Source organism: Salvelinus sp. IW2-2015, linkage group LG6.1 (assembly GCF_002910315.2).
Source record: "Salvelinus sp. IW2-2015 linkage group LG6.1, ASM291031v2, whole genome shotgun sequence".
In the NCBI taxonomy this organism is placed as follows: domain Eukaryota; kingdom Metazoa; phylum Chordata; class Actinopteri; order Salmoniformes; family Salmonidae; genus Salvelinus; species Salvelinus sp. IW2-2015.
Genome location: NC_036845.1, coordinates 14,485,316 through 14,506,182, shown reverse-complemented (window position 1 = coordinate 14,506,182; position 20,867 = coordinate 14,485,316). Strand labels below are relative to the sequence as shown.

At 42.3% G+C, this 20,867-nt stretch overlaps 1 pseudogene; it reads left to right on the top strand.

Annotated features, from left to right (window-relative positions):
• The window catches only part of LOC111965152 (alkylglycerol monooxygenase-like), a 43,183-nt pseudogene extending 22,597 nt beyond the window's left edge, over positions 1-20,586 (top strand).
• The last annotated feature ends 281 nt before the right edge of the window (positions 20,587-20,867 follow it).

Below are 20,867 nucleotides of genomic sequence, written 5' to 3'. Positions count from 1 at the left end.
GGGTTGTTTCCGTGGTGAGCCATAGTTAAATTAGGGTTAAGTGCCTTGCTCAAGGGCACATTGGCATATTTCCCCCCTTGTCGGCTCAGGTATTCAAACCAGCGACCTTTACTTCCATTGACTGTCTCTGTTCAGTTTTGCATATTAGTGTGCCATTATCTACTTATCACTAATATTCAAAAGATGTGCAAAGCCCTACTTGAGACCTGTGGATGTGCAGTCCTCAGCGTTTCTGCTCCTGGTGGGAAAGGTTCTCTGTGGCATTTGTTCTCATCATTAAAGGAGTTCCCTCCTGAATAGGGCCTGCCAAACTATGCGATGTCCTGCTGAGCCGCAGGATGAGGAATGGCTTGCAGCGAAGCCTAGCAGTTCATACTTCCTACTAGTGACACCCAGCATCAATCTTAGCCCGCTCCGGCCCCTCAAACCAAAAAAAGGGTGCTAGCAAAAATCGAACAATGGCTAGATTATAACTTCTTCTGTGTGTTTCTTTAACAGTTGATCTAGTTCCTCCATGGGCTCTGACAGGAAGAAGTGTAAAAGCACACGTTAACGACTGGAGTTATTACACACAACGTCCATGACTCTTTTTCTCTCTTTCTCATTCCTCTTACCCTCCTGTTCGGTTTATGGTGGAACTACAGATTGAATTCTGTTCCGGAGAGTAGGGAAAGTTTGAAATCCAGTCCAGTAATATCATTGCACTTTTAAACCAAAATTGTACTCTCACTGTAGTTTGAACCATCTGTCCTCTCACACTAGTTGATAGCTTGTTGACATTACAGAGGTGTCGAGTATTGGCAGGCAGTTTTTTCTAAGAGGTGAGAGGGTTCACCCTGTCTCCTAGGCTTTGGGAGTTCCTCAAGACAAGGCTTGCTGATTTTGATGGTTAGGCCGCAGCTTCTTGGACGTTTAATTTGAGGTGTTCGAGGACCGATCATGGCATTCTCTTCACAGACACCTACTGTACACACCTTCACACACACTTTCTACACGGTGTGTTTGTTCAGGTGGCGTCTCTCGGCCCATTGGGTTTAATGGCTCTCTGTTTCGATAGAATTCACAAGTTTATTAAACACTGAAAGAGCCATACAGTACCTTCAAGATGTCAATTTAGAATGAACTCTCGAAATAGAACGAATGGAGAGCTAGACCAGTGAGTATACGCTCATCGTACGCATTACTATATTTAGCAGGCAAAAAGCAGGCCTCTCTACATTTTCAAAAGCCAACTTTGTTATCAACTTTAATTAGAGTTGAATTATTTGTTTTTGTTATCATTTATTGTGTAATCATAGCACAATTGCACATCAGGGCTACCACATGGGTTTTTAATGGGTATTGAGTAACTTTCACTGCTTTTAATGAAATGTATATGTTACTATAGATAGCCTATATGGGGGCTTTGTGGTCCAGACTTAGCAAAGGTTCCTCTACTCCCATGTAGATGAAGCCAACGCGTTTGAGGGGTGCCAATGCCAAAGAGCACAGAGAAATGGGTGGTCCGGAAACAGGAGATCCAGTGAAACTTAACAAGCGTGTTTCTTTGGATGTTAAAATGAAGTGTAATAGTAATATTAATGTAGCAAGTATCACAACACAGCAGAGGAATGTAAACTGCAGCACAGGGACATGGCTGGATGGTCAACAGCTGGAGACTAATGCTTTTATATCCTAGTTGTCATAAAATCCTAATGTCCCCCTATGGTTTGCTAGATTCTTGGTTTGCTATATTTTCTAAAGACTGGCAATGAGTGTTGTGTGTCGTTTTTTTTATTCAATTCAATTATGCAATTAATTCCATTCATTAATTAGATTTCTCCATTTTTTTATTCAATAAATTCAAAGTGTGTGCAAGCGGAGTGCAAGCGATGACATGCATGTACAGTAGCTATATGTGCAAAACGCCCAGGCTTTGTAGTGGCAATATGTACGTTTTTGGGCGACCCAGACCAAATTCACATAGAAACATGAGTTATAGATATATCATTCTACTTGAAAGCAAGTCAAAGAAGCGGTAGATATTTCTGTGTTTTGTTTTTGCGTATTTTACTTTTGGTTTTGTACACCAGCTTCCAACAGCTGAAAAAACAATATTTTGGGTTTTGGAAAATAGCAGTTTAGTCTGTTCAATGATTCCCTACACTATACTATCTTATTTTGTCACATAAACTGAAATTAGGCGAACTATTCGAGTTTTAGCAACCAAGAAATGGGGGAGCGATTTCTACGTAGTCCACCTTTAAATCTGTACAGTATAGGAATACTGTTTGCACTTTGCAATTGCTCCTCATGGTCATTGACAGATTAAAAGCAGATCACTTTGTAACAGTATGAGATTAAGAGATTGGATTGTTAGACAGTGTTATGTGATGCCCTGTCTATCTGTTGCTAACTCTCTGTGTGTGTGTGTTCCCACGATAGAGTTGAACCTCCTGTGGGCTACCCACCAGGTCCACCACAGCTCAGAGTACTACAACCTGTCCACAAGCCCTCAGACAATCCCTCACACAGCAGTTCTCATCATGGGTAAGAGCCCTACTCAACCACTGGAACATCTATGCTATTTTATTCTATTCTATTCTATTGTGAACAACATACTCTTTGTGTGATGCTGGAGATGGCAAAAGTTGATAAAAAAAACAGGTTTTATTGTCACACACCGGATAGATGCAGTGAAATGTGTTGTTTTACAGGGTCAGCCATAGTGCAAATTAGGGTTAAGTGCCTTCCTCAAGGACACATCAACCGATTTTCCACCTTGACGGTTTAGGTATTCGAACCAGTGATCTTTCGGTTGCTGGCCCAACGCTCTAAATGCTGAGCTACCTGTCGCATTAGAAATGCAGATAAGTCCAACATTTGCTCCTTCAACACAACATATTCTGTGTTATGCACAAAGTATGGTATACTGTTCTATAGCCATAGTCATTGAGTACATTTACATGTACACTAATAATTAGATTTTAAACTGATTAACTGATCATGGCAGTAGGCCGAGTATGGCATTAGTCATGTAAACACCTTACTCTGCTTGTCTTAATCGGCGTACTGTCACAAGTACACTCTGATTAAAACACACATTTTTTGTTGTTGTTGTTGCAATCTTTCGAATGATTAGGACATGTAAACACTTTAAATCGTAGTTCCAGTGGTGTATTTGATATGCGCATGTGCTAGCACAAGCCAAGTGTGCCTCCCTCTTTAGTGCGAGTGAAGTGTTTTCAGAACAACTGAAAGTATGCATCTTCGAAGTAGTTTCACGTACAAACTTTATATGTCCCAACTCAGAACCAAATAGGCTCCCCAAAAACAACATGATCACTGTGGTAGATTGTTTATTTTGATTGGTGGTTTCCATGTAAACAGGATTATTGGAGAAATTGTTTTTCTTGCAAAGCATGTAAACGATTTAAATTGAACTATTATATTGATCTGACTATCCACAATAATCGTCTTATTGTGTGCATGTAACCGTATTCATTGTGTCTGTCCTCAGGTGTTCTATCTCCCCATGGCGTTGGCAGTACCACCCTCTGTGTTTGCTGTTCACATCCAATTCAACCTGGTCTACCAGTTCTGGATCCACACTGAGGTAGATACAACCCATAGTACCACCCAGTCTCAGGTTACCATCCACAAGACCTTAGGGCCTACCTGGGTCCTATTCATTAGTGCACACCGTAGCCAAACTTTTTGAAACGGAAAACAAAAATAAGCACTTCTTATTGGATAAGCTTAGGTAGTCTCTCCCTGTTTTGGCCCATTTGCTTCTTTTTCATGCCTATTGAATGCGACCCTGTTTAATGATGATTATTCATGTTGTCAATATTCTACAAGATTCATTATGCATATTTCCCAATTACTGTAATAGCTTTAAACTGTAAAATAATTCAGAGATAAAGCTACTTTGGCTGAAAGTTATCTCACTCTAGTCCCTATACTATCTGCTGTTAAGGGGAGCTCAAGTCAAACCTGTGTTTAATAAAAAATAATGAGATTTTATGAAATATTCCAAACAGAAGCAAGACCAATCGTTCTCCTTTAAAGTGACTCGTAGTATCATTTTTACAATCCCCAATCGTTAGGGGAATGAATGGAGTTGGAATCACTTCCATCTTTTACTACACTATTAGTGAAAACAGTCATAAAATCACAATTTTCTGTGGGATATAATTTATGATTTCTTTATAGACTTTTTTGATGTTGAGTAATTTATTGGCATGCGATTCCCAGACCTGATCTGGGAATAAGAAGTTTAAGTGAAGCGGCAAAACCTTTTTCATTCAAGATAAAACTCTGGCTGTTGCCAGACCACTCATTACATGGAAATAATGAATCTTTTAAAAATCATTTCCCAGACTGACTCTACGATTACTGGTAGACTTTAACATCAAAATGTCTGTAAAAGTCGCACCCAAAGAAAAATCAGATTCTTCTGAAATATGTGCCTTATGGCATGATCTGTAATGATTTTTTTTGTGTGTGTGTGTGTGTCTGCTTTATAGAGTGATTGAACAGCCATACGTGTTTGATTATGAATGACTGAGATATTGTTTTGGAATGCTTGTGCATGCATTCATTTGTATGTCTGGAAGGAAGTGTGTGCGTTCATATTAGCTAGTAGCTACTATTACAAGCATGCTTGTATGTATACGTGTGTGTGTGTACAGTGTGTGTTCAAGTGTACTGTATGTAAGAGCATTATCAACAGTGTCAACTGCTTTATAGTCTTGGCACCGCTCGCCATCCTAGTGTTGCTTTTACTTCAAATCTATAAATATTGTTCTTTCCATCTGGGAATTTGGCCACCTCATGATTTCCAACATTCTTAAAGCTTAGACCTAACTCATCAAATAAGAAAATGCTTTAGTCTTATAAATAAGGTGTCGAGACAGATACATTTAACCAAATTGCCAAAAAAGATCCCAGGAGTGCACGACCAGTTAAAACATAAATTGGCAAGAATCTCTATTACAATATTTTTTTAGTCCAGGACTAGGTTTAATCTATGTTTAATCTATGTCTATGGAAACCAGCCCAAATTGTAGCAGCTAGGCTATTACATTTTTGAAATCTTTTTTTTGTTTCATTTATGTACATTCTCTGTCTTTCAGGTGATCAGAGATATGGGACCTCTGGAGTGGGTCCTAAACACCCCCAGTCACCACAGAGTTCACCACGGTAAGAAAGAAAGCCTCTTCTTCTCTCTCAAACACACATATTCTTGCCATATTTGACGTGAGCTGATCAGTGCAGTATTGGCGAAAAAGGAAAATGATGCGTTGCATTTCATTGGCAGGGCGAAATTATTATTGCATTGATAAAAATGACAGGGGAACTCTGATAATATGGAACAGACTATTTGGTAAGTAAAGGTTCACAGGGTGATTGCTTATTGTAATATGGCATTGTCGGTATAACTACATTCTCTTACTTTGATTTATCAGGTACCTTTGCTCCAGACGGCGATAAAGTTGTCTACGGTCTCGTACACAAAACAAACACATTAGAAATCCTCCATATTCAGGTTAGTCCCAAGAGAAAATACAAAATACAAGATTATTTTCTTATTTGCTGTGATTTATTTTGTACAATGTAAGATATAAACTACTAGACTATAAATGTATATACAAGCTATCGAAGAGCAAATTGTCACAGTGTTTAGACTGAGCTGACACTGCATAAAAACAGTCTGATTGTCCCCGTATTACATCAGTGGAATCAAACCATTTGTAGAGCAGTTACTCTCAATCACTTTGTACGAGTAAATGTTACCACTGGAACAGCCATGCTGTAACCATAACATTATTACGCAACCTTAAACAAACCGCCCAGCAGAGGTGAAAGAATCCAATAAAATGAAATACTAGAAGTTGTGTTTGATTATTTTCACTGCCATTACCGCTGGCAACTTACTGCATGAGTAATCCCTTCCAAATGGAGGAACATTCTCGACACAGTATTAACTAACGCACAGATTAGCATTGACAACACTGAGTATGTAGTAATATCAGGGCTTTTATAGTAAAACTGCTTATGTAATATAATGTGACTGTAATGTGACGGTATATCTATTATGTTTTTTCTTTAGTTCAATTACTATAAATACTTGTGGAGGAGGTACAACAGATACAAGAAAATCTTCAATAAATTAGGCGTCCTCTGGAAAGGACCAAGTTGGAAACCTGGCAAACGCAAAGCTGGGGGATCACGCAGAGGTGCCCGAGGTACTGCCACATTCAAAAGGAAGACACGTTTTGTCATTAGAGGGGGAGAGAAAACGAGAGAGCGATAGTTAGAGAGGGTGTGTAAGCCGTGGGGAATCATGGAGAGAAAGAGAGTAGGAAGAGGGAGTTGAAGACAATGTTCTTGCATTTTTGGTGTACAGTAATCCCTCGTTTATCGCGGGGGTTACGTTCCGAAAATGACCCGCGATAAGTGAAATCCGCGAAATAGAAAACTTTTTTTTTTTTTACAATTAGCAACTATTACATGTATACAAATACAGTYACTCACGTGTAGGCCGTTTCGTCGACATTATGGGTTTAGGAGATGTTCGAAATTACAAGATAATTTGGCCAACTTAATGTAAATTTGCCAAGCTGTTTTATGTACGTACACATAACTGCACGAGACGACAAAATGATAGCACAATTCGTAGCATGTTTTGATACAAGAAGCGGGAGTGAGTTTTTAGCGAATCAGAATGCAGAGCACAATGCACCAAAAAAAAAAAAAAAATGCATTATGAAAATCCGCGAAATAGCGAATCCGCGATAAGTGAACCGCGAAGTGGCGAGGGATCACTGTATCTGCATTCCCAAAAGGGGCACATTTGACACTTTCATACTTCATTACCTATCATTATGATGCAAAGAAAAACACTATCCTTACTATGCAAATGACTCACAGTGTTCTCACTTGAAAGATTCACATTTTATACAGCCTTCACATGGAAACACCACACCAAATAAATCCTCGAGGCCTTTGTAGGGGGAACACAATAAGTTCATTTTCACTTTAAATAGTACGTCTGTGGGTGCCCTGCTCGGGATCAAAAGGGTGTGTGTGTGTGTGTGTGTGTGTGTGTGTGTGTGTGTGTGCTACTATAGTGCCCATCAGGAGCCCCGGCGGTTGGCTTTGAAAAAGCGCTGATGGTGGCACATATTTAGACCTTTCACACTTTAAAAAACTCCACCCCTCGACTTTATGATTAAATTGTCCCTAAACGCTTGCATGGTGATTCTAAACATGTGGAGGGTGCTGGAATTTGACTGAAATATCTTGAAAGGCTTGCCATTGTAGGCCTAGACGGGTATTTTCTAAGGAGAGCGAGAGAGAGAGAGTCAGAGTCGAATGTGTTGGCTTTTGAGGCTAAGCAGAGCTGTGGGCTGGAACACCTACAAGGGTAATGTGAAGGAAACGCACATGTGGCTAACTCACCCAAGACCTCTGGAAAACCCCTGCAAGAATCCTGTACCAATTCAACATCTAGTTCTCTACAATTTTGTGTTTTAAACCAAGTTTAAGGTACATACAGTGTAGATGTTCTATATTGAATTGTTTCAAAGTATCTTATGATCTGCATATAGACAAGCCATGACAATATGGCCAGTTTAAAAAATCGCAGCATTCAGGAATTATGTTATATTGTCTTATCTTTTTGCTTAGCTGTATTATATTTCTGTTTTAATATTTCTGATTTATGTCATTGACAGGTTACTGGAGAAGAGCTGCCATACAATCCCAGTTGGCCTTCTGGCTCTGCAAGTCTATGTCTGCATACATGGTCTAATGTTGTTGTGTGTTTACCAGGATCTGTTTGAGTCAAGACTGGTATGTACTGTCAATCCCAAGAGTTACCAGTCATAGATAATTAACTGGGATTGAAAGCACATGGGCTCTATCTTATTTTAGCCATTTGAAATAATGTCATTTTCATTTTCTTCAAAGGAACGAAGTCACAAACATTCAGTTTATTTTATCTGATGACATGCTTCATGTGGTTGTTTTTCTACAGTATTTACACAGAACATAGTGACTCTGCTACCATTAAGTCAGAATGACTCACTGTCAATCCTTTTTAAAATAACCTTTTGTCTATTATTTTCCACTCTCAGAGCCAAAAGCCCCCTCCCCCCACTTTCAAAAAACCCAAGTCAGGTTTCCTCAGCAGTTATCTTTGGACTGCTTTTTTCCCCAGGCATAGTTTCGGTTAGCCAAAATGTGATGTCCCACCCAACACTTCAAACTGAGACAAAATGGCCTGTCTTCATGTGATTCCTACCTCCATGGTGTTCCCTTAGTTGTGGTCCTCCCTCCACATAGGCCCACAATCAAAGAGTTCCCCCCTCTTATTAGCCACCAGCACAGCAGCTGGTGGTCTAACAGTGAACAATAACACCTTAATTGCCAAGTCAACCACTTCCCAACCATTTCCCAACCTAAATAGCCTTCAGGATGCTGTAATCAGGATTTCCAGGGAAAATAACAAAGTTAGGACCTTGGCCTGACAATAAATCATGTGCATGTATGTATGTATACCTCCATGTTCACTAGGCACGTATTTACGGTGACTATTGATGATACGGTGTAGCGCAATTTATGGTCTTAGCCTTAATTTAAAGACATTAAAACGTTTCAAACAAATGAAGTTAGCCTTTAATTACATCATGGTTATAGCCCCGTGTAGCTCCAGTTTCTTTCAGGTTGGGTAATTTTACGATTAGGACAGACAGGTAAATTGACCAAGTCGAAACGCTAACTCCTCAACTCAGAATCCAACCAATCTCTTGTCCTGAAAATAATAATGGTAGTGATGATAACCATGATAATAACACGTTCATCTCCAGGTCTCTGGGGATATAGAAACAATAACATAATCCGTCCAGTGCTGGAGTCACTGAAGCACCAGCAGATGGTGAATTTCATCTGGGAGTTTTATTTTCACTCACTGTTATTGTTGAAATATGATATGGGACAAGATTTTAAAAAATCGCACTAAGCAGGCATGAAAATCCAATCATTTAAGTTGTGTCTAGGGTCCATTCCCCCAGGGTAGAGAGTCAAAGTAAAGATCATGTAACCTAACTGACCTGCTTTGACTCCTGGGTAACAGTACCAGTGGGTACAAGACAGTATAATAACCTAATACAATGTAATAAATCAATAAAATACAATTACCAAATAATACATTGCTGAATAGATTGGTAATTAGCTTACAATAACTGTGTAGTTACTGTATTACTGTCAATTTAGACCTCACCTTAAGCGTTACTGACTGTAGTGATGGTTAAGTTTACTGTGTGTCTTTGGAATACATATAATGGAAACGTTTTAGTATAGTTGATTCATAGCCTCTTATTTGCCCCAATTGAATACATACAGTAGCGCCCCGCCTATACTTTCCCACGTGTGGGTTAGGGGAATATAGGGTTTAACGATTATAGGGCCTGTACCATATAAACGTGAAGAAATACTACTTTATTCCTTCCTGTTGATATGTTGATGCCATATACAGTGGGGAGAACAAGTATTTGATACACTGCCGATTTTGCAGGTTTTCCTACTTACAAAGCATGTAGAGGTCTGTAATTTTTATCATAGGTACACTTCAACTATGAGAGACGGAATCTAAAACAAAAATCCAGAAAATCACATTGTATGATTTTTAAGTAATTAATTTGCATTTTATTGCATGACATAAGTATTTGTTTTTTGCCCCAGCACTACACATCTGATTCAAACAATCAAAGCTTGACAATAAGTTGGTTATTTGAATCAGCTGTGTAGTGCTAGGGGGAAAAAACAAAACGTGCACCCAGATGGGGGGGGGGGGCAGAACAGACCTTGGGAAACCCTGCCTTATCTATGGAAAAATAACACTGCTATTTTGAATGAACACGCGGATCATTCCACATCACCATTTCCTTGCCAAGGACTCTTCCCTGGCCCCAATAACAAGAGAGCAGTCCGACATCACAAGTTATCCTGCAACAGGGTTCTCAAATTAAGATCCTACATCTGTACTTGATGTTTATGTATTTTTCCCATAACTTTTTCTCAAGATAAGCATTATTTGTGTGTCTATGTTATAGATGCTATCCCAACTGACTGTTCTGATGACTGGCTACATTCACCGCAGTCTGACCTCCATTGGCTTCATCATTAACCAAAGGTACTGTACTGTCCCATATCACTGTTACTGTACTGTTATCCATCACTGTAAATAGCTTGGAATTAGCACACACAGATTGGTCCTCTTCAAGGTTATGTGATCCAACCCAATTTAAATCAAACAATTTAGAAAATTGACATGGGGGAAAAAAACTCCAATGATGACTGATCAGTAGATTCTCTCATATCTGTTGGATTTCAATGCCATGACTGAATTGACTTGAATCAATTGAGTTCCTTATTGGCGGTTGTTACGTTCTTTCCCTATGCAGGTCAACGGCATCCATGTTGGAGTTGCTGCGCTGTGTTCTGATGGTGATGCCGCTGCGATACGGCTACATGACGGCACCAGCACCACTGGCTGTGCCCATTGAGGTAGGAGACTGACCGTGCTGCTCCGACAAAACATTTTAGAACCCCCTTTTGGAGAATGATACAATATGCTACTCTAACATTTACAACACTAATTCTTCAAGAGGTGTGATAACTTGGTATCTTACTGTAATGTGAAGCTAGAGATAAAAGTAGGCATTTATCCACGCCATTTCATTGTCCCAAACATATTACTAGGAAATACAGACATACTGTACGTGACAATGAGACATAAACATACTTTCAGAGGTAACAATTAGTGTAATACAACCCTATTAACCAATCAATAAGAACGTTGTTCTTGACGATGACCGTGTGAAAGAGTGTCAGGAAATAGTGCACTTAGCAGTATGCCCTCCGGGCGATGGTAGGATGGGTGGGGCGTGGTGTGTGGGGAGTAGAGTGTGCGAGTTGTCTCTGATGATGAGCGGTGTCGACAGCCAGTCTTTAGGGGCCATTAGGCCTAGTTAGAGCATTGGCCCTTCCTGTAGCCAGCCATGCTCTGTGGATAAAGATGCACTGTGTTTAGCTGTGACAGATAGGCCATTACTGTAGCGTGTGTGTGAGTGTGTCCCTGTATCTGTCCATTGTGCCTCATTGTGTTTGTACGTGTGCGTTAGCGTGTGTGTGTGTGTGTGAGAGAGAGGGGGGACTACGTGTGTGTGTGCGTGTGTGTGAACCGTCCTTGGCTCTGGCCCCACATTTACCTGTGATGTATGACTCCAGATGTACGGCCCAATTGACCATAAAATTGCTGTGCGTTTCTGGCACTTGCGGTGGAGTTCTAGCTCGTGGCTGACCTCTCATTACTTGCCTCTCTCTCTCTTTCTCTCCTTTACTCCCTTGTTCCCTGCCATCCCAGGCAGTGCGACCTGCAACACTTCTGGAACCAATTAGTCTAGTCTGCCGCTAACCAAAGCTGGCTGATGAGATTCGCACGTGAGCGCTGCGGCTGAATCGCTACTTTTATTGCGTGACTCCACATCTGCACACTCAGGTGTTCAAAAAGGAGACTGGAGTTTTTTCCCAGACACTTTTTTTTCAAGATGATAAAAACAAATAAAAAATGTTGTGAATTAATTACAAATGCATTCAACTTCAACTTGAAAAACGTGTTCATCGTGATTTATTCACTACATGCTACATGGCAGTATTTTCTCCATGACATCTTTGTTTAATATACTCTGTCTGTGAATGAGTCATTAGGCCCTATTCGATGTCTCAGTATTTCAGTTGGAGCGTAATAAATGTCACCTAAGCAAGTGGTGCCCATTGAAAAGCGTTATGATTTTCATGAAACGTTTCCTGACTTTGTACCTTGTTCCCCATTGCTACAAGTGAGGCAGCAAAGAAACCGAGGTACGGTAATGATATATTGTCCTGACATGTGAGGTGAACGGCCAACTCTTTGCTGCTGGCGGGTAGGCGTTTTGAAGTCGCGCAGATCAATTCATGCCGGGGACTCAAAGTGGAGGGAAGTTCACATTTCATTGTAGTCACTCATTCGATTCCACTATTAAAAAAGAACTACAAAAAATAGGTTGAGTTGAAGCACCCAAAGCCCACTGGCATGATATACAGCACCCTTAAAGCTCACTGTGGTATTTATAGTGGCTCTGGAGATTTCCCTTGTAAAGCTGCAGGCTTGACCTGTAAACCAAGGCTGGGGTACCTCTCACCCTCCCTTCCCCACCCACATCCAATGTCTGAGTGGCACACATGGAGCCAGGCTGTATTAGGTAGAATGGAGGTGTGTGGGCGGGCGTAAAGTGTGTGTGTGTGTGTGTGTGTGTGTGTGTGTGTGTGTGTGTGTGTGTGTGTGTGTGTGTGTGTGTGTGTGTGTGTGTGAGAGAGAGAATATATATGTGTGTGTGTCCGTGTGCCTGCATGCTTGCGTGTATGTGCGTGTGTGTGCCAGTGCATGTACACTGTATGTGCATGTGTCTGTGTCTGTGTGTGGTTATGATTAGGGGCTGGGCGTTGAGACTTGGGAGGACTGGCCTGTAATGATGTAACATATGGTTTTTAGGCCCATGGTCTGTCTGCCTGAAGGCGTAAGGGAACGTGCTGTAGATCCCAGTTGTACTCTGTCCCACAGTCATTAAGGAGCTACTCTCCCAACAGGTTAACCCCCTGACTAGTGAAGTCATAGAAATTTAAGAGACATAATAAAAATACACCTGTCCTCCCGTGGACCGGTGTATTGGAAAAGACCGGTGTATTGGAAAAGACCAGTGTATTGGAAAAGGAACCTCTGAGCGGCTCTTCTCAGCCCTGCTGTGAGAATGATGAATCACTTTGTATTCAAAATGAGTCACTCACTGCACAATCAATGAGAAAAGAGTTGTCTGTAGTCAGATTCAGTATCATGAGGAGGCTACTTTGCCAATGAGGGTCTGTTTGCAGTTGGCACTTTTCGCTGTGAGCAGGGCTCATATAACACTATATTACTGAATCCATAAGTTTGCCAGAAATCGTCATAACTTATTAATTCATCATTTTTGATCACTTCCTCTATTTTGTGTAACACTTATTTTGATTTTCTCAAACTTTTTGAGGGGGAAAAAATATTCCATTGAGTCAGAACAATATTATCAAGTTCACGTCAACACCAAAGCTCACCTCAGCTCAGCTCATGGCAGCTCTTATCTAGCCCAACACCTGACCCATCTACAAAAACAACATCTCCCATAAACCCAGAGTTCCACCCATTGTTGACACACCAACCCTGAATGAAAAGATAAGACAGCAATCAGTGAATATACACTGTTATCTGAGAGATCTGTTTCCACTAGCTCATTTTCAGGTGTGAGAGGTTAGCGTTAGCGCCCTTTGAGAGAGAATGCCTGGTAGCAGAAACACACTGAAACGCCTGAGGTTAAGGGATCATTTGGGGCTATGGAAAGTCTGAGAGAATGACATCATCTGAATGCTCCCAGGGATGGAAAGCAAATCTCCTCTTTGGCAAAAATTGAGGGATTTGAAAGAAGTGTGGGGTAATAGTGTTTTCTCCAAGTAAACAGTCCAAACTACCGCCTGTGTGAAATAGTATCAGTCAATGTCCTGGGGTTCACGTCACTCAACAGTAAGAACTGTTTATGTGTTGTCAAGGCTCACGCCATGGAAATCTAAATAGATTGCTTGTTTTTTGTGGTAATTCCTGAAAGCCATCTCAGAGTAGGAGTGCTGATCTAGGATCAGGCGCCCCAGCCATATGATATTATTAATTATGATCAGCACTCCTACTCGAAGACACTTTATGAATAATGGCTCTGACTTGATATCCTCAAAAACCAAAGCACACCATAATGGTTGTCTTGGGAGTTTAAATAATTAATTGTCCCTTAATCGTAGATTATTCATCAATGAAATACAAAACCATTACCAACAATATACAACATGACTAGATGGTAAATTTACAATCCAAGGAAACACTTATGTACTTATGGATTTACACACTCATATGCCATTTCTCCTTGAAATCCAGCTGTTGTCTCACTGGTCCAAATTCCATGTAATCAGATGTCATGCCGCAACAACAGCAACGCTCTCAAAACAAGTTCTGTATGTATTAGTCACAATATAATAAACTGAAGCCATAGATACAGACAGACACTGGGGATAGAAGTGTTTATTTCTAAGGCCTACACTCACCAACTTAATGATGGTGTTGGAGTTGTGCCTGGCCATGCAGTCATGAATGAACAGGGAGTACAGGAGGGGACTGAGCACACACCCATGAGGGGCCCCCGTGTTGAGGATCAGCGTGGCAGATGTGTTGTTACCTACCCTTACCACTGAAAATGTCAGTGAAGACACTTGCCAGTTGGTCAGCGCATGCTCGGAGTACACGTCCTGGTAATCCGTCTGGCCCTGTGGCCTTGTGAATGTTGACCTGTCTAAAGGTCTTACTCACATCGGCTACGGAAAGCGTGATCACACTGTCATCCGGAACAGCTGATGCTCTCATGCATGCATCAGTGTTGCTTGTCTCGAAATGAGCTTAGAAGTAATTTATCTCGTCTGGTAGGCTCGTGTACCTAGGCAGCTCGCGGCTGTGCTTCCCTTTGTAGTTTTTAATAGTTTGCAAGCCCTGCCACATTCGACGAGCATCGGAGCCAGTGTAGTACGATTCAATCTTAGTCCTGTATTGAAGCTTTGCCTGTTTGATGGTTCGTCTGAGGGCATAGCAGGATTTCTTATAATCCTGCTCCTTGAAAGCGGCAGCTCTACCCTTTAGCTTCGCGCGGATGTTGCCTGTAATTCATGGCTTCTGATTAGGGTATGTACGTACAGTCACTGTGGGGACGACGTCATCGATGCACTTATTGATGAAGCCAGTGACTGATGTGGTGTACTCCTCAATGCCATCGGAGGAATCCCGGTACATATTCCCGTCTGTGCTAGCAAAACAGTCCTGTAGCTTAGCATCTGCATCATCTGACCACTTCTTTATTGACTGAGTCACTGGTGCTTCCTGTTTTAGTTTTTGCTTGTAAGCAGGAATCAGGAGGATAGATATATGGTCAGATTTGCCAAATGGAGAGCGAGGGAGAGCTTTGTACACATCTCTGTGTGTGGAGTAAAGGTGGTCTAGAGTTATTTTTCCTCTGGTTGCACATTTAACATGCTGGTAGAAATGAGGTAAAACGGGTTTAAGTTTCTGTGCATTAAAGTCCCCGGCCACTACTAGCCACTAGCCAGGATGTTTGAATGTGATCAGGCTCAAGGTTCCTACAGTACAATACGCTGACAGAGGATGAAAGGGAGGAGAAGACAGAGGTGGAGGTGGAGCGAAAGAAGGGAAGGAGGGAGGGAAGGGTAGTTATCTCTCTCTCTTACAAGCCCCTGGGGTTCCATCCATCTTCGCCCTTCTCTGTGGAATCCCATTGAACTGATTTACAGAACGTCTGCTGAGACTCTAGTTCTAGGGCTCTGGCATGGCCTGATTGCTCCATCAAAGCACCCCAGGCTTGATTTTGCAAGGCAGAAGTCTCCCCTTTTCTCCCTCTCTCTCCTTCTCGCTCCTTTGTTTTTTCACCCCTTGTTTCTGGACCCACTCCCGTCGCGCCGCGGCTGCCAACTTTCCGCCTGCGCTCTCTGTCTCCGGAGTGGGCCGCCTCACCGCTGGAGCCACCTAGAGCATTATGGGTATTAGTAAGATTGAGACTTTCATGGCTGAGGCTTACAGTGTGCATCCCAAATGACATCCTATTCCCTATAAAGTGTGCTACTTTTCACCAGAGCCCTATGGCCTTATGCTCAAAGTAGAGCACTATAAAGGAAACAGGGGGCCATTTGAGACATGGCCCTAAACTTCCATGGCCGAGGCTTTAGAATGTGCCAAGCCCATGGCTTCTGCAGTAATGACAGTGTAATAGTGTGTAGACACACACAGCCAGGAGGTCGGTGATGGTGAATTATCTTTCACTTTCGCTGACCCCAGAACAGTAGAAAGGTGAAAGGCCTCATGGACGGGATAGGTTTGTTGTGACCTTGGATCTGTCCTCTGACATCCTTGGAGAAAATAGTGTCCCTTTGTGACTTAATCAAGACTATTTTGCTGCATTACTACTGCACAAGCAGTGTGTGTTATGTGTGTGTCTGCACATGCGTGCGTACGTGCATGTGTGTGTGTCCGTTTATCTGTGTGTGTGTTGGCGAGTGTTTCCCATGGCTCTCGTACAGTTGTTAAGCCCCAGACAGAGTAGCCTCTCTGGAGAGACATTAACCTGCTCAGCATCTCTCTGTTGACTGGGTTCAAAGACAGGAGTCAAGTGTGTCTGCTTATAGTGAAGAGGGAGGAACTAGACCCAGCAGGAGGAGCGACGTGTGTGTTTTTGCTACATACATACACTACCGTTCAAAAGTTTGGGGTCACTTAGAAATGTCCTTGTTTTTGAAAGAAAAGCACATTTTTTTGTCCATTAAACTAGCATCAAATTGATCAGAAATACAGTGTAGTCATTGTTAATATTGTAAATGACTATTGTAGCTGGAAACGGCTGATTTTTAATAGAATATCTACATAGGTGTACAGAGGCCCATTATCAGCAACCATCACTCCTGTGTTCCAATGGCATGTTGTATTAGGTAATCCAAGTTTATCATTTTAAAAGGCTAATTGATCATTAGAAAACCCTTTTGCCATTATGTTAGCACAGCTGAAAACTGTTGTACTAATTAAAGAAGTAATAAAACTGGCCATCGTTAGACTCGTTGAATATCTGGAGCATCAGCATTTGTGGGTTCAATTACAGGTTCAAAATGGCCAGAAACAAAGAGCTTTCTTCTGAAACTCGTCAGTCTATTCTTGTTCTGAGAAATGAAGGCTATTCCATGCAAGAAATTGCCAAGAAACTGAAGATCTCGTACAATGCTGTGTACAACTCCCTTCACAGAACAGCGCAAACTGGCTCTAACCAGAATAGAAAGATGATTGGGAGGCCCCGGTGCACAACTGAGCAAGAGGACAAGTACTTTAGAGTGCCTCACAAGTCCTCAACTGGCAGCTTCATTAAATAGTACCAGCAAAACACCAGTCTCAACGTCAACAGTGAAGTGGTGACTCCGGGTTGCTGGCCTCCTAGGCAGAGTTGCAAAGAAAAAGCAATATCTCAGACTGGCCAATAAAAAGAAAAGATTAAGATGAGCAAAATAACAACACAGACACTGGACAGTATCCCGGAGTCGCCTCTTCACTGTTGACGTTGAGACTGGTGTAGGCTGTCTCGTCGTTGTTGGTAATCAAGCCTACTACTGTGGTGTTGTCTGCAAACTTGGTGATTGAGTTGGAGGTGTGCTTGGCTATACAGTCATGGGTGAACAGGGAGTACAGGAGGGGACTGAGCACGCACCCTTGTGGGTCCCCAGTGTTGAGGATCAGCAAAGTGGAGATGTTGTTTCCTACCTTCACCACCCGGAAGCAGCCCGTCAGTAAGTCCAGGACCCAATTGCACAGGGCGGGTTTGAGACCCATGGCCTCAAGCTCTGACATGCACTGTCAACTGTGGGACCTTATATAGACAGGTGTGTACCTTTCCAAATCATGTCCAATCAATTTAATTTGCCACAGGTGGACTCCAATCAAGTTGTAGAAACTTCCCAAGGAGGATCAATGGAAACAGGATGCACCTGAGCTGAATTTTGAGTCTCATAGCAAAAGGTCAGAATACTTATGAAAATAAAGTATTTCTGTTTTATATATTTAATAATTAATTTAATTAATTTGCTTTGTCATTATCGGGTATTGTGTGTAGATTGATCAGGAAAAAAAATATTTTTATCAATTTTAGAATAAGGCTGTAACGTAATTTTGGGGGCGATAAGTCAAGGGGCCTGAATACTTTCCAAATGCACTGTATGCATGCATGCATACATACCCACACATGCGTGTGTGTGCGCTCATGTGTGTATCCCTGCCTCCGATTGAGGGAGTATGTGTTTGTGTGTGTCTAAGAATCTCTTAGCCCTGTTGTGCAGATGTTTGAGTATTGCATCTCTCTCTCTCTCCTAATGTGGACTGTAGGCAGGCAGGCTAGCCATATGGACGAGAGGGGAGCTCTGGAAACATCCCATTACAAGTCATATATCACACTCCTGACAGCACCCATTCTGCGCTGTTTTCATTTCAATCATGAGTGCAGCTGCATGGGAGAACTCAGGGCTCCACCATGTTAACCCCCTACTGCCCAGGACAGCCACAGGTACCCCAACGTAGGGAGGTGGGGAGTCAAAGGTATAAGAAGAAAGGCTATCCTCTCACCTGGTGGCAGCTTTCTTGACTATTCAATATCTCACTTTATTTATCACATGATGGCAGAATAGTCAATGCAGTCTCGACGATACTGTAGAAGTGTATCCTCCTTGCTCAGAAAGGTAGAACAGTATGTTCCATGTCTTGATTTGGACACACGATAATGGAAACTACTCAAACATAAAGATCTACCACATGCATTTCTATTTGTCCTGCTCTGAGCCCATTTGTTTGACTCATATTGGTCCTCTAATGAACTACCCTCTCTTGAAATGAAAACAAAGTGAGTGAGAGTGGATTTGTTGAGATTCCTACTTGGTGAACCAGTGTTCTCTGCTCATATTGCCTATTTACAGACGATCAAACCCCCGCTTCCGCATGTAATCTATCCCACGTGCATTATTTTCCCAGAGAAGTCTATTAAAATGTAGCGTAGTACGGCCAACAGAGATGGGAGCAGAACCAATACAGTACCCCCGGTCGAGCCAACATACAGCCCTGCCTTTTATGTGATTTGTTGGGTACTCCTGAGGCCTTGCTTCACTTTCGATCCCAATCCATCTCCGGATGGGTACAGCTCACATCACAACTTCATGTCTCTGTAAAGTGCTGCAGTGTAAAAACGTATGTCCACCCTAGACGTTGTGACTTTGGTCTCAGGCCCAGGTTGCCTCCCTCTCCTTCTTTTCTCTTTTCTTCAGCCGCCCTCCTTCCTTCCTTCCCTCCCTCCCTCCCTCCATCCTCTCCTTCCCTCAGTGGGGAACCTGTTGCCGGGACAGGTAGGGAGGGGCGGAAAAGCAGGGGGACATTCCAGGCCCTGTTGTGCTCTCTCACTCCCTCCCACTCTCCCTCCCTCTCGGAGGAAAACAGCTGTGGCGTCCAGAGGAAACGCTGCCTTTTTTTCCCATCAGGCCGTTGCCTGTGATGGACAGGGGCCTGGTTTGGCTTGCGCTGCGAGGTAGGATGCAGTTTATGGGCCAGAACACAGAGGGAAAGGGGGTCGGGGGAGGAGGGACAGGCGCCACAGGACAGCTTTTGGCCGAATTTTCTGGCATATTCCCCCGTGGCTTCCGACTTCTTGACCCCAACATGAGAGCATCATGGGAGATGACTTTGCCCTACTCCTTAACCTTTGCCAGTCCTTATATGTCCCGTGCTAATATGTCTGGCTCGCAGTCTTTCTGTGTTTTCTTTCAATCAGGTATTAAGTAAAAGTTGATGCTGTGTTATTTCCTTTATCAATTGTGGGTCGGATATAATATCTGTCCTTCCTTACTATCCTATGTATCTAGCTCTGTCAATCTGACCATCAATCATGTCCAGTGCACACGTATAAATACATACAATGGTACACCAAAAATGAGGGTAAGCGAATGAAGCAAATCAAATCTACTTCGAAGCAATCCAGAGTATTTTGGAAACATACATAAAAAATGTAACGTTTGCTTGGGGTAAGTGCTCAAGAACAGCATCTAGTCACAACAAGATGTAGGTGTAAAATGAGTCAGTCAGTACTCACAGACACCTAATAAAGTAAAGAGCACATTGGCCTAACGCCTCTCTCTCCTCTCTCTCTCTCTCTTTAGGCCTTTGTCTCCATCTCCCTGCTGTACTGGGGCATGCAGACATTCAGCCAATTGATTGCAGTCAAGAAGAAGACTACATGAGATTGTCAGTTCCCATTGGCTTACTGTACCTGGCTTCACCAAATGTTTGAAGGACTTTAGCCATGACTTTAGGTAGCCACACTTTACCATATATTAACCAACTTACAAGCTTCTATGAATCAAAGATGATATATAATGAGCATATCTTGCCTCGTAACAATATTTGTTAGTGTTTTTAATCGGACAAGCATATTATGTATGAATGGCCATAGGCACTATACCTATGGCCATGCATAGTGTTTCTACGCTTTATCTTATGGGAAGGTAGCTTTTCTGATTTTGTTCAAATTGTACTGTTATATGCTGCTATTGATTGACTGATTGATTACAATCAATACAATTACATTCCAGTTTAGTGAGCCATTGAGAATATTATGAATGACTTTTAAAACTTTACCTGTACAACAAATACCTCCTAAAACTGCAGGATAACTTTTCCTCTGATCCCTTTTTTCATGAAATATCATACTTCTTAACTCTATATTTTTCAGTTCCATTTATTTTTTATTTTACCCCCCTTTTTCTCCCCAATTTCGTGGTATCCAATTGTTAGTAGTTACTATCTTGTCTCATCGCTACAACTCCCGTACGGGCTCGGGAGAGACGAAGGTCGAAAGTCATGCGTCCTCCGAAGCACAACCCAACCAAGCCGCACTGCTTCTTAACACAGCGCGCATCCAACCCGGAAGCCAGCCGCACCAATGTGTCGGAGGAAACACCGTGCACCTGGCCCCCTCGGTTAGCGTGCACTGCGCCCGGCCCGCCACAGGAGTCACTGGTGCGCGATGAGACAAGGATATCCCTACCGGCCAAACCCTCCCTAACCCGGACGACGCTAGGCCAATGTGCGTCGCCCCACAGACCGGCCGCCTGCGACAGAGCCTGGGCGCGAA